Source organism: Phascolarctos cinereus, unplaced genomic scaffold (assembly GCF_003287225.1).
Source record: "Phascolarctos cinereus isolate Bilbo 61053 unplaced genomic scaffold, phaCin_HiC Scaffold_7;HRSCAF=346, whole genome shotgun sequence".
Lineage (NCBI taxonomy): Eukaryota > Metazoa > Chordata > Mammalia > Diprotodontia > Phascolarctidae > Phascolarctos > Phascolarctos cinereus.
Genome location: NW_027556180.1, coordinates 36,577,316 through 36,591,667, shown reverse-complemented (window position 1 = coordinate 36,591,667; position 14,352 = coordinate 36,577,316). Strand labels below are relative to the sequence as shown.

The window sequence follows — 14,352 nt, the reverse complement described above, 5'->3', positions numbered from 1 at the left end:
AAGTTCCAAGAGTGCTGACCCACAATAGATGTACAGCAAACAAAAAAGAAGCCGAAATATGGTGACGAGGGGAGGAAGGGTCTTCTTTTATTTAACAAGCCACGTTATGAGGAAATAGAGGGAAAGAACATTCTATAGCAGAGAAACGGCACGTTAGTTCTGTGCTTTGTTTAGCCACCAGAAGGTTGGATTAGATAGGGAGAAACTGGAAATAGGAAGGTCAGTCAAGACTCTTCTATGGTAGTTGGGCTGAGAGGCGATAAGGGCATGAACTAGGGTACTGTAATTGTTGTATAAATGTAGAGGAGGGGGTAGAGGTGAGAGATGGTGCGGAAGGAGAAGTCATAAAAATACTAACTATATGCAGGGTTAAAGGAGAGGGAAGAGTCAGGGATGGGACTATGGCTAAACACCTAAGTGACTAGCAAGACGATGGTGCTGTCAACAAATATATGGAATTTAGGAGGAGGAGGAGGAGGAGTTCAGTTTTTGACATGTTGAGATTAATATACGAATAGAACATATTGGTGGAGATTTCCAGAATGCAACTAGTAAGGAAGGGTTGGTGTTCAGTAAAACAATTAGTAATGGGTTTAGAAGTCAACCGTGATAAGATACTTGAACCCATGGAAGCCGATGAAATCACCAAGGCAGAAAGTGGAGAGAAGAGAAGATGTCTCAGGCTGGACCCCTTAGGAATACCTATGATTACAGGTTGGGAGCTATAAAGTGATTCAGCAAGGGAAACAAATAGGAAGATAACAGAAGAAATTTGGGTCATAGAAGGCTATGGAAGAGAAGAAATTCATGAGATAGGGTTGGGTGATAGTATCAAGAATAGTAAAGGAGATGAAATAGAATACATCTTTCAGGCTTGTGATAGGATCACAGCATTAGAGCTGGAAGGGATTTAAGAGGCCATTGAGTCCTCCTCAGTCATTTTACAGATGAGGAAATTAAAGAGGTGAAGAGACATGCCCAGAGTCATACAGCTAGTATTATCAGGGGTGGCATTTAAACGCAGGTCTTCCTGACTCCACACTTAGCATTTTATCAGCTGTAACACAATGCTTCTCAACTTGTGATTTAAGAGAATTTTCAAAACCCTAGGGAGGGCAGATTCAGCAGAGGGATGGGGTCAGAAATTTGGGAACGCTGATGAACATTATACAAGCATCGAGTGTCCATTAGAAAATTCATTTACTACTCTTCATTGTAGCATTAGGATGTTGACACAACTCTTAGAGACTCATAATTATCATCCATTATGTGAATATTCACCTTCATTTTCAATGACATTGATTAGCATACCTGTTAAGAAGTTTTTAATATTTGCGCCTTACTGTCTTCCTTTTCTTTTTAAATCACTTTAAGGAGGATAAAAATATGAATGCAGATGAATACAACCCTGTCTCTCTGAGCTGAAGATTCAGCTTCAAGGGCTTCATTTTAGCACATCTTGCAGTAGTCTGATTGACGACTCCACACACAAAAGAATAGGATGAAATTGAAGACAATCATGCTGAACTAAAAGGAGTTATGGGAGAAAAAAATCCTTCTGATGAAGAGTTCAACAGTAAGTGATAAACAGTATTATTCGACATTAAGAGGTAGAGTTTTCTCATCTGAGAACTCAAAAGAAATTTCTCTGTTAGGAATTCTTTTGAAAATGCTTACTACTACATACATCAAACAAGTCTTCAAGATGCCATAGTGGACATATTGCTTAGCTTTCCTTGGAGGTCAAAGAAGACATCTCATTCAAGGCTAGCTCTCTGTGTACAAGAAATAGGTGCCCATTTACAAGGCAAGGTCCTATGGGTACCGAAATGTTTCTGTGAACAGTTTACCAGGATGTTACTGTAAACTGTAGCCAGGAACCAAAGGTCTGCTTTTACAAAGATTGGGTTCAATCTTTAGGAGTATGTTGTAAAACAAAATTGTTTGACTTGTTTTCTCCCTGGAAACATCAGAATTTGGTCTCTTCTCCACTGCCTTGTCTTGGCCCTGAATGAACAATAGAATTTAACTCATGTCTAAGTTTCTACCATGGAGAAAAAGTACCATCATCTCCTATGTAAGCCTTTGGGGTGATAATGCATTGAACACAAGGCAGAAAAGAAAGAGATATCAAGTATTTGCACCCAACTTGACACATAATTAAATAATCTTCTTCCTTTCTCAACTTCACAGCAATGAAAGTCTATGTTTGCTCCTCTATTCCTCTGGAATCATTTTCTTCCTGGGTAGCCTCCTGAATTACTCCCCTCAGTCCCTAACTCTTCTTAATAAATCAGAGAAATTCCCAAGCATCTATTTTCTTTCTTTTTTTCATTGTTAATTTATTTATTTTTAGCTCTCAACATTCACTTCCACAAGATTTTGAGTTTCAAATTTTCTCCCCATCTCATCCTTCCCCCTATCCCAAGATGGCATGCATTCTGAATACCCCTTCCCCTAATCTACCCTCCCTTCGATCTCCCCCCCTTGTTATCCTCTTCCTCTTCTATTTTCCTGTAGAGTAGGATAGATTTCTATACCCCATTGCCTTATTACCCAGTTGTATGTGAATACAATTTTTAACATGTTTTTGAAACTTTGGGTTCCAAATTTTGTCCCTTCCTCCCTTCCCACCCACCCTCATTGAGAAGGCAAGCAACTTGTTACAGGGTATACATGTGTAGTCAAGCAAAACACTTCCAACAGTAGTCATGTTGTGAAAAACTAACTTTATTTCCCTTCATCCTATCCCACCCCCCCATGTTTATTCTGTTTTTCTTTTGACCTTGTCCCTCCTCAGAAGTGTTTGCTTCTGATTACACCCTCCCCTCTACCTGCTTTTTTTTTTTATCACCTTCCCTCTTATTCCAAACATCTACTCTTTTTTTCTTTTGTTTTGTTTTTGTTTTTTGTTTTGGCTAGGCAATGGGGTTAAGTGATTTGCCCAGGGTCACACAGCTAGGAAGTGTTACGTGTCTGAGACCGGATTTGAACTCAGGTCCTCCTGAATCCAGGGCCAGTGCTCTATCTACTGCACCACCTAGCTGCCCCTCCAAACATTTACTTTCAAAGCACAGTCCACGTACCAATTTCTACAGAGGGTCTTTCAAGGTCTACCCATTTATAAATTCTCTACTTCATCATATCATTTTGTATTTAATCTGCATATATATATATATATATATATATATATATATATATATATATATATATGTATATATATATTTACAGGGCATATATTTATCTACGCAGATGTTATTTCCTCCAGTAAAAAGTAAGCCTCTTGAAGGCAAAAACTGTTCTTTTGTCTTTGTATCTCTAGTGCCTAGAATATAGTAGGTATGAAACAAATGCCTATTGAATTGAACTGAAAGAAATGAAATTTTCCCAATTCTCTCACAAAGGTCATATCGCACACAAAATTGGTGACAAATTTAAGTAGGAATTGGTGACTACTACAGCCAAAAACTAATAATGTCATGATAATGGGCTTTATCAAATGGAACTACTTGACTATGCCTTTAAACCCAAATCACTATGGCTTTCACTGATTAGACAATAATAGGTCCCAGCCCAAGTCTCACTTGCTCCTTGTTTGGGTTTAATGGCTCAGAGTGAGTGTAAAAAGCAATTGTTTCAGTTCTGGCCAGAAACTCTAAAAGTCTTCTCATCCTAGACTGATTCTTTTGTGTAGGTAAACTAGGTCATCTTTTTGCCTCAATTCTTACCTGTCCTTTAAATACTAAATGTGCACTACCTCAGACAAACTGAGACCTGGGAGATATCTTAGCTTAAAAAGACCAAGCTCTCCCATGCATCTGGGGCCATCTCCAGTCATCTTGATCTATGTCTTGTCACTGGACTCTGACGACCCTGGAGGAGAGAGTGAGGCTGATGACTCTACATAGCTCTGCCTCACTTAAATCCAATCCACTTGCAAGGCAAGACCACTCTTCTGATGTCATTGGTCCTCTTCAAGAATGAAAGAGGAACACCAATGGTCTCATCAGGTGGGAGGGGGTCACTACTGAGAACTCCCATGAACCATAATCCAAGAAAGCTTCCATTTGTTAACATTAGAAACAAGACATTAGTTTCTACTTCTAAGATGGGTTCCTTGTAAGGAGCAGCAACATGAGTTTTGGATTGTCAGCACTGTATAAATGGTAATGCAACCAGTCTTCAACCCACGAAGTTTCTGGGATAGTTGGCAGTTTGTGAGTCCTCAGAAATGCCACATTAGCTAGTTTCACAGACTCTTAAATGAGACTTTAAAAGCCACCTAGGCCCACCTACATTTGACCAAGAATCCCCACAACAACATCCCCAATAATGTGATTATCCATTCTTTACTTGAAGACTACCAGCGTAAGGAAAACATCTCCCTCTACAGGTAATTCATTATACTTCTGGATGGCTCTAATGGTTAGCATTTGTGTTTGTTTTCCTGAAGTCAAACCTAAAATTTGACTTACTTTCCAGTTATGATTTCTAGTTCTTTCCCTTTGGGCACTATGAAAGGTCACACTAGAGAGGCTGTTGTCAAATCGAAGTACAACAAAGACCTACTAAGAATACTGGGCATTGGGGCAGCTAGGTGGCACAGCAGATAGAGCAACAGCCCTGGAGCCAGGAGGAACTGAGTTCAAATCTGACCTCAGACACTTGACATGAGCTGTGTGAAACTAGGCAAGTCATTTAACCCCAAATGCCTCACCAAAAAAAAAAAAGAGGATGCTGGGTATTTGGGGAAAGGGATAAAAATATTTATTTTTATTTGTTTGTTTGTTTTTTTTTGCTGAAGCAGAAAGAAGGTCTGGACCTGTGACTTTATGGGTATGAGGAACTCCTTCCACCAATGAAGACTGATAGGTAGTCTGTAATTTATAGTCTTATTATTAGAATCATCTGTAACACTTCAAGTTTAAGTCAGAGAATGGACATTAAGTCCAGTTCTCCCTAACTCAAAAGGCTAGCTCTTCATCTACTCTTTCACGCTGTCTCTAATACATTGGTTAAGAATGTTAAATAATTTGAAGAGGTCAGGGATGAAAGGCAGTTTCAGCACCTCGGAAAGCATACTGGACTTGAGTGAGAGGACATGTTTTCAAATTTCAGCTCTAATGCTTTGTAGTGTATAATTTTAACCTTTTTGGATATCATTTTCCTCACCTTATGATTCATTTAAGTTTTGTTGTTATTCTTTAATCTAAAAACAGAGCTGGCTCACATTAAGAAATTATCTATTTTTTTTACACACACTCAAAAAATGTTTAAAAATCTCTGGAGGGTTTTTATGTTGTATTGTATTTATATTTATTTTCTTAAACATTTTTCAATTACATTTTAATGTGGTGGGGGCAGGGAGTTCGATACCTCTGAAGTAAGTGATGTCAAAATAGAGAAGGTGAGGAAGGAAAAGAAAGGACAGAAGAGGAGGGAATTTTTTTATGCTTTTAAATATTTATTAGAATTTTGCAAAAATAAGAGTGGAAATAAACCCAATAAAAGCATACATGCACATATGTCCATATAATTCTTCTAAGAGAGAGGAACTTATGAAAGTTAAAAAAAAATGGGGAGTAAGTCACAGCAAACAGCACTGGCCATCTCTGATTTACTAGAACAGATATTCATATTCCTCAAGGAGGAGCAGCATTTTCAAAGGATAACAATTGAAACTCTGAAATCTCTTCATTTAGAACTTGGAGTGTGTATACCCCATACAGTCATGAAAGCCCTCTGATCAAATTCAGTTACAAAAATTAACTTGATTGAGATGGAGGACAGATCCTGTCTAGCAATAACGTCTCCTACAATAAAGAGCTAGGAAAGCAACAACGGCTATGAGCATATCAAAGAAAAATCAAGTGAATCAAGGTAAAAGTTGTCCTCTCTAACTTGGTTCCATCAGTTATCCCTGTAATTAAAGGACCCCAAATGCTTTTCTTAGCTCACCTCTCTCTTTTCACTCCCCTCTCTGTTCAGTCACTTGTTTCTCTCCTACCTCTCTTCAATGAGACGTTGTAGATAAAAGTCAAAGGCGACTTCTATTCCCTGTGTAGATATTTTCATCTCTATAGAAATAGCGTACTGTCCCATTTCTTTAGTGACTCTCTATCAATTTATAATGCACGCACACTTTTATCCTTGGGTAAAAGGTATCTTATCAAAATAAATTAATACTTTTCTAAGATTAGTGTGTAAACCATTACATAAGCGATGGTCCTAGTGGTCTGAGTGATATCCTAAAGGACCAAAGGAATTAAAGAAGGAAGTCGAACCCCCCTTAGCCTAGGAGACAGAGGCAGGGTTTTACATGCAGGTTCTCACCCTGCCCTTTTCTGGTTGGGAAGGATGGGAGTAAAGGGAAACAAAGGGATGTGTTTTATCTAAATTTTGTAGCAGCCCCTTCTGCCCTCAATCATTCGGTGCTTAACAAATGATTGTTATATTGTATTGTGTCTATTAGAGCAAAATGTTATTATGAAGCACTTAATCCACTTGGGTTTTATTTAATTTTTCTTCTTGCTTTGAAAACTGCCAAATTTAGAGACTCTAAATTGTCATCAACATCTAATCTACTATTTTTCCCAAATGATAATACAAAAATGGACCCTGTTTGTTTTCTTTCCAATGTGAGAGAAAAAATTAGAACTCATGAAATAAGCCTAAAAGGAATTCAAAATAATGATTTACTCAAGTAGTTTAGAGACTTTGAGGAAAATTTCGCTCAATTTCAAGCTCCAGAAGCTTGCCTGAGTGTTTTGTTTTGATTAAAGAAAATTTGATGACTGTCTCCTTCTTTTGTTCACAAGGATCTTTTTTTCATTCTATTTCAGCCAGCTATCCTATCAAAAATTATGGTGAAGTAGAAGAATCCCATTTCAGCCACTAACCTGTGAAAAGTTATAAGTTGGAGGAGAACTTAGAAGCCATGGAAGGGACTCATTTTACATGCAAGGAGACTATAAAGCTCAAAGACTTTGGAATACCCAAAGTTACATAGGTATTAAATAGGCAAAACTAGGGTTTGAACTAACTCTAACTCCAGATTCACTGTGCCATGAAAACAAGGGCTAAAAATGTTGTGCGTCTTTTATGATATATCCCATAGTTCTGCTTTTAAAAATATCTGCCAAATTACTGTAAAACAATAGAATGTGAGCTCATTGAAGGCTGGAATAGATTCCCTTTTTGTCACTGAATACTAATCACTAAACACAGGGCCTAGTACATAATAAACAATAAATATTTGTTGAATTGAACTGAAATCATGTCTCTAAAGACAGAGGTCTGGACAAGTCAGTCCTCTTTTTAAAAAAAATTAATGGCCAATGGTTCCATATTACTTGTAGGATTAAATAGAAAAACTCCTCAGCTTGGAGATTAAGGCACTTCAGGACCTGGCTCCCATCTACCTTTCCTCGTGTTTCCTATTACATTGTTTCACATCTAAGAACATCCTTCTTTGCCCAAGCCATCTTTTCTACCTACCACTCTTGTTGCTATAACTTTTTTACCTCTTGCTTTAGGAGTATAAATCAAATTAATTGGTTTCTCATGAAGGGCATCCCACCAGATTAAAAAAAAAAATCAAAATCAATATTACTATTACTTGTGGAAAGAGACTGTCAGTCACCTTCATTGTGGCTCTACTGGCCATCCCTATGACATTCCCTTTTTGCAGCCACCACTCCCCTCTATTGGTTGTCTTTTCCTATAGTCTCTTTTATATTTATAGTCCAACCCTAGCATATAGTAAGTGCTTATTTAATTCTCATGAATTAGTTAATTGACTGATTCTTCTTTCTTACATTAGAATGTAAGGTCCTTGAGGGGAGGAACAATTTCATTCACCTTTTGTTTCCTCAAAGCTTAGCATAATGCATGGCACAAAACAGGTGCTTAATAAATGCTTATGGGTGCAGCTAGGTGGCGCAGTGGATAGAGCACCGGCCCTGGACTCAGGAGGACCCGAGTTCAAACCCGACCTCAGACACATGACACTTACTAGCTGTGTGACCCTGGGCAAGTCACTTAACCCTGATTGCCTTACCAAAAAGCAAAATAATAATAATATAAATAAATAAATGTTTATGGATCGACTGTGTTTGGGATGAATTTTCTAGCTGTAAGAAATTTGTCACTGAGCTATTTCTCTACAGGGATCTTTCCTAGCCTTTCACATTTGCAAAATGCCAGCCTTAGATTGAGAATGTTACAATGACTTGTTTTATTACAAACCTAGCTGACCAGAATGGAAATGGCATCACAGTATCTCCATGTTGGAAGGGACCTCAGAGGCCATCTACCAGTAACTGAGCAAGCACTTCCATAGAGCACAGCTGGTCTTTGCTTTCAGGCTGCAAAAGCCATTAATTACTTCCGGTGGCAGCCCATTCTACCAACTCGGATGATTTTCAGATGTTTCCCAATGGTAAGCCTAAATTCACCTCTTTTCAACTTGTACTCATCACTTCTGACATTTTCGTCTTCCAAACCCTGAAACCATGGCATGATGAACCTTATGGTCTGCTTGCCTGAGCTCACTGAATCCATACATATGTTTATGCAGTACATGAACCAGATATTGCATTAATCATTGACCTTTCATTTTTAATGAATACATTTAAAACACCTTGTGTATTCTAATATTTTAAGTACAATTTTGACTTTATCAAAACAATGCTCAATTAGTTTTCTGTAATAAAGGAATCGATTTGACTTATACTGCAACTTGCTTAAGAATAAACAGCCACTGTAATTGGTTTCAGAGCACCCCTGATTTGAAACATACTAAATTAAGGCACTGGCATTTCAGCAGTGTGGGCAACAGCCTGGTAAGATAATTCAAATGCTTTTTTGCAGGTAGGATTTATGCCACTTGAACAATATTTCCAGCTAATTAAATTTTTTAGTAGAAATCTTCAGACAATTTGTGTGTTTTAAGTGATATCTGAAAGTATAATTTAATTGTAGCATGGGTCAAATCCAAAGATAAGCATTTTCATAATTAAGTATATTTTACAAGTACTCAAATTTTCCCAGTCTCCCTCCACTTTTTCCCTTTAGCATATTCTATTTCTGTATGTACTACAATGACAGATGAACTTTCTAAATGGCAAAAGGCATTTTCTTACATCTATCTGCCTCCCCTGCTCATTGTTTATTGCCATTAATTGAAATTCTATATTCTCATGCCTCTCTCTGCCTCTATACAAGTGTGGGGAAGGAGTTTTTCAAACAACTCATAAACAACTTGTGTGTTCACTCCATTGTTCTCTTATTCCCCCAAAGTCTGAATTGGGGTCTATTTCACCTAACATTGTCCCGACAAATAACTCTCCTTTGCCATTTATCTGATGCTCTCCCAAAAAACCTATATGTCTGGGATATATCACACATGACATTCTGTGGCAGATCACATCTTTGCAGTCAATACAATTGACTGAAAAATGCAAAGAACACAAAACTCCATTTTCTTATTGCTTATTATCTAAGAACCTGTCAACCAATTGACCTATGGTTCCATTAGCCAACCCTGTGATGCTCTATCATATCCCTATTATTGCTTATTATAATGTCTTTTAAGCACAGAGACTGTCTTGCTTTTTTTATTTGAATTCCCAGTTCTTACTACAATGTCTGACACATAGAAAACACTTAATAAATGCTTTTTAAAATTCAATCAGCAATCAATGCACCAATATGTTTAAGTTTCTACTATATGCCAGGCACTGTGCTAGGTGATAGAGATGAAAGTATAAAGAATGAAATAATCCCTATTTGCAATGAGCTTATATTCTAACTAATTTTTGTTATGTAAAATATGGCATTGAATACTCTCTCTCTCTCTCTCTCTCTCTCTCTCTCTCTCTCTCTCTTGCAGTATAAACAACTATTCGTTATGTGATTTACCCTGGATACTGAGTATCTTTTACTGTCCACTTTGGGGAGATCCTACACATATGCATTATCTAAGATTTTACACTATTATTCCCTTGATCCATGTGGCAGTGTCATAAAGAGCCATAAAAGAGAGACAGCTTGCCACCTCTCTCCCCACCCCAATTTAGAAGCCTCATTCTAAGGTCTGCACCTGGAGTCTGGGTCCAGAGTCAAGGAGTCTTTCAGAAGGAAAGGACAATGACATACTACTGTACTATAAAAATGATGAGCTGGCTGATTTTAGGGGGAAAAAAACATGAAATAATGAAAAGTGCAAGGAGCAGAACCAAGAGAACATTGTACACAGTAATAGAAATATTGTCATAAGAACAACTTTGAATGACTAATTCATTTTGAGTATCATAAACACTCAAATCAATTGCAAAGGACCTATAAAAGAAGATGCTATCTAACTCCAGAGAAAGAACTTATAAACAGAAGTATGTATAGGATGGTTTTACACACACACACACACACACACACACACACACACACACAAACACACACATTTGTGTTTAATGGTAGCCTTCTCTAGCATAAGGTGGAGAGGGGGGAAAATAAATAAAAGTGTATAGCAGAGAACAAAAGAAAACAGAAGGAAGCACAGAAAAGTAGGATAGATTTGAAAAGAATGAGTAGTATTCATTACATAGTTTTCAAAAAAAGTAACAATACAAAATAGAAATTCATGTTTTTATATTGAATCCTCTTTTTATGTTGTGCTATGTATGTGGAAATGTTCTTTTTTGTGTCTTTTTATGTAATTAAGTTTAAAATGAATTAATTAAAAAAAAAGGAAAGAGGAAGTGTTCCATTTTCTATGGCTACTGAAGTTATTTATACAAGTGTTATACCCATTTTATTGACAAGGAAACTGAGAATCTGAAACACTAAATAAATTTGATTCAATTCATCAATTTTCATTAAGCGCTTATGACATGCCAGGCAATTTTAGAGGTCAATAATGTAAAGAGTAGTAATAGGAATAACACATTACCTTCTATGGAGGGAAAGTACAAGAACACAAGTAAAGAGAAACTATACACAAAATAATACATGGGAAAAATTCTACTGTACCATCTATGACCATATAATGTTTCAAACAGGGTTTTAATCTGGGTTCCTAATTCCATGTCTAGGAGGCAAAATTATAAAATCAGGATAACAATACTTTAGCACCAATCCCCCAAAGCTATTGTTAGGAAAATATTTTGCTAAAAAAATCATTATATGAATGCTACTTATTATGGTGGTGGCGGTATTACTGTTGCCTACAAATGTTTTGTTGTCTATGGGGGGTATCTTATCAATGACCACCTTTGGGTATATATGTAGTAGTGGAATCTCTGGGTCAAAAGAGAATGAACATTTTAGTGACATTATTTGAAAAATTCCAAATTCCTTTCCAAAATGGTTATACTGATTAACAGCTCCACCAACAATGAGCACCTATCTTCACACAACCCCTCCAAGATTAACTAGTCACATCTTTGGTCATCTCTTCTAATTTGCTAGATGGAGGATCATTTTGATTTGAGTTTTTCTAATTATTAGTAATTTGGAACATTTTTTCATATATTACGAATAGTTTTACAATCTTTTTGAGAGCTAGTTGTTAATATCCTTTTATCACTTATGTATCGGGGAATGTCTTTTGAATTCATATGTCCTACCTTGTCAGGAGAAAGAGAGCAAGACGCTCAGCATGCTGGATAGACTCCCCATGGCTGACTTATGGGAAGAGACAGGAAAGAGCCCTACTAAACAGGCAGGCAAAATTGGGCAGGCTGTAGTCTGCATCACTGGGTAAATATCCAATTTGATGAGATCACAGACCCAGTTGATCATCTCAGCTTTAGAGATGCTCAGGGTAGCAGAGGGGAACAAAACTAGAGGCAGGTAAAATTCTATTTCAACAGTGCAGAGATGATGTTTTAAGGGGTAGGATAATGGTTGTGGAATTGGGGATAGAAAGGAAAGAATATGACAAAAGGAAAGAAAAGAATATGGCAATAACTGGCTATATATGGAAAGGGAATGTGTTATCTAGGGTTTGTGGCAGAGGATATTGAGATAGTGATAATTCTAATGACAGAAATAAAATATCCAGAAGGGGACTTCAGGGACCAAATGAAAGCATCATATTTTAGATTCTTTGATTTAGTGTGAGAGTGGGGCATCCAGATGGATATGCCCAAGAAAGAGAAAGACAAATGAGGCAGAAACTTAGAGGATAGGTCAGAGTTGCAGATGGAGACTTGGCAGCCATTCTTGGAGAAATGTACAGAGAAAGTCTCTGAGTGAGACCCTACAGTGGAGAGACTGAGGAAAGTATAGGAGGAAGGACTGATTCTCCTATGGCCTTTGGTCCATCCCCATCTTCTGCTACTTGAAAACATATACCAGCCTTCAAATCTTAGTGTGAGGCAATTCATCTATATACTTGACTGTGAATATTAAAAAAAAATAAATTCCTGAGTGTTCAATTGTTTTTAGTTTGCTTAACAAATTTACACTTGTAGAGCCTAAGACTAAGGAAAATAAAAAAGGCTGTGAGTAACCAAAAAGCATCCGTCAATGTTTTAGGAAGGGGCCAGCCAGAACATAGCAAGCTATGTATAGCTATCACTGCAGTCTAAATTTGGCCAAGATCTTCTAGGACATTAGGTCAAGACAGACCTGGCTGTCAGAGCCAGGGCATTGTCAGTGTCTGCCCACTCTGGATATCCATGGTTGACTCTACCTTCTGCCTCCCTAGATGACTTAGAAAGAATGGAAAGGTAGGAGTAGCTGTCCCAGAGACTGCAGCCTAGGATGCTTACAAGGTCTTCCCAGTCAGCTGAATGAAAATTATATTTCTGGTTTACTGGAGAGGGTCTGAAGAGGTAGCAAGTTGAATGTAGTTATCAGATAACAGGTACACCATTAACTAAACTAGTAGTTGTATAAACTAGAGACCTAAGTCTGGGGGTGGGGGAGAGGGCAGATGATGCTAAAAGTCACATAATTCTAAGACTCTACAACAATTACAGTGCTATTTTAAAGTGTTATTTTTTTATTTCAGTATTATTTATTATATTTATTTTATTATTATTTTAAAGGGTTTTTTTTACATGTCTACATTAAAATAATTCTCTCTTATCACATGGAACACTGGTTATTTTATCTTAAATGATTCAGGATAAACAAAATCAAGGCAGCAGTTCACCAATAAAGATGACTGTAGTGTATAAACCTTTAACTATTGAAGCATTTGGAAGAGTAGAGAATCTAAGAGCTTGACAAGATCCTCCAACTAAATCAATGCATATTATGATGTTTGGGCAGGTAGGTGGCACACACAGTGGATAAAGTGCTGGGCCCAGAGTCAAGAAGACTCATCTTCATGAGTTCAAACCTGCCCTCAGACACCAGCTGTATGACCTTGGAAAAGTCACTTCATACTGTTTGCCTCAGTTACCTTCTCTGTAAAATGAGCTGGAGAAGGAAATGGCAAACCACTCCAGTATCTTTGCCAACAAAACCACCAAATGGGGTCATGGAAGGTTGGACCTGACTAAACAATAAAAACGTTTTGTTGTTCAAAATGAAGAAAGGCACAGATGAAGGCAATGGAGAATTTTTTAAAAATGTTGTAAATCAAGGAATTAAAGATGCTAAAGACCTGCAGACTCAATGTAAATATTTTCTTCCAGAAGAACACTGGAAGATGCTGGAGAATATAAGCAATGAGCACCTTCATAAGTTTTTATGAACAAGTTTCTCCAGTCAACCAGATCTCAGAAATGAGAGTCAGTTACAGAAATGTCTAAGAGGTGAAATGAGTATTTAATGTAGGTATCATGGCTATTTGATGGATATAAAAAATACCACTGGATTGAACTAAATAACATGCCATTTTCAAGATTCTCCTCAAATAATGTATTTTAGGTACACTTTTTTTAAAGTGTTTTATTGCTACTTTTGTTTTAAATCACAATCATTTCCAGATTTCAAATAGAGGAAGAATTTCAGATTAATGGTGAAGCATAGTAAGGGCTCCATTCACAGATGATCTGATTGATCTAAGCTTAAAATGCTGAGGGACTGCAGTGAGATAGACAATCTTTCATTAGAACTTAGCACAGCTATCCACGCTGAAAAAACAACATGGAAGAAATGCATATATTGTTCAGTTATAAAATAACTAATGAGAATAGTATCTAGTATTTATATAGGACATTAAGATTTGAAAAATGGAGGGAGGGTAGAGCCAAGATGGCAGAGTAAAAGCAGTGACTTGCTTGAGCTCTCCCCCAAACCCCTCCAAATACCAGTAAAAAAATTGGCTCTAAACAAATTCTAAAGCAGCAGAACCCACAAAAAGACTGAGTAAAACAAATTTCCAGCCCAAGACGGCCT

At 37.2% G+C, this 14,352-nt stretch overlaps 1 protein-coding gene across 4 annotated transcripts in view; it reads right to left on the bottom strand.

Moving 5' to 3' along the window:
• NAALADL2 (N-acetylated alpha-linked acidic dipeptidase like 2) overlaps positions 1-14,352 on the bottom strand; it is a 1,446,698-nt gene that overhangs the window by 311,609 nt on the left and 1,120,737 nt on the right. The gene's annotated exons all lie outside the window — the stretch shown is intronic.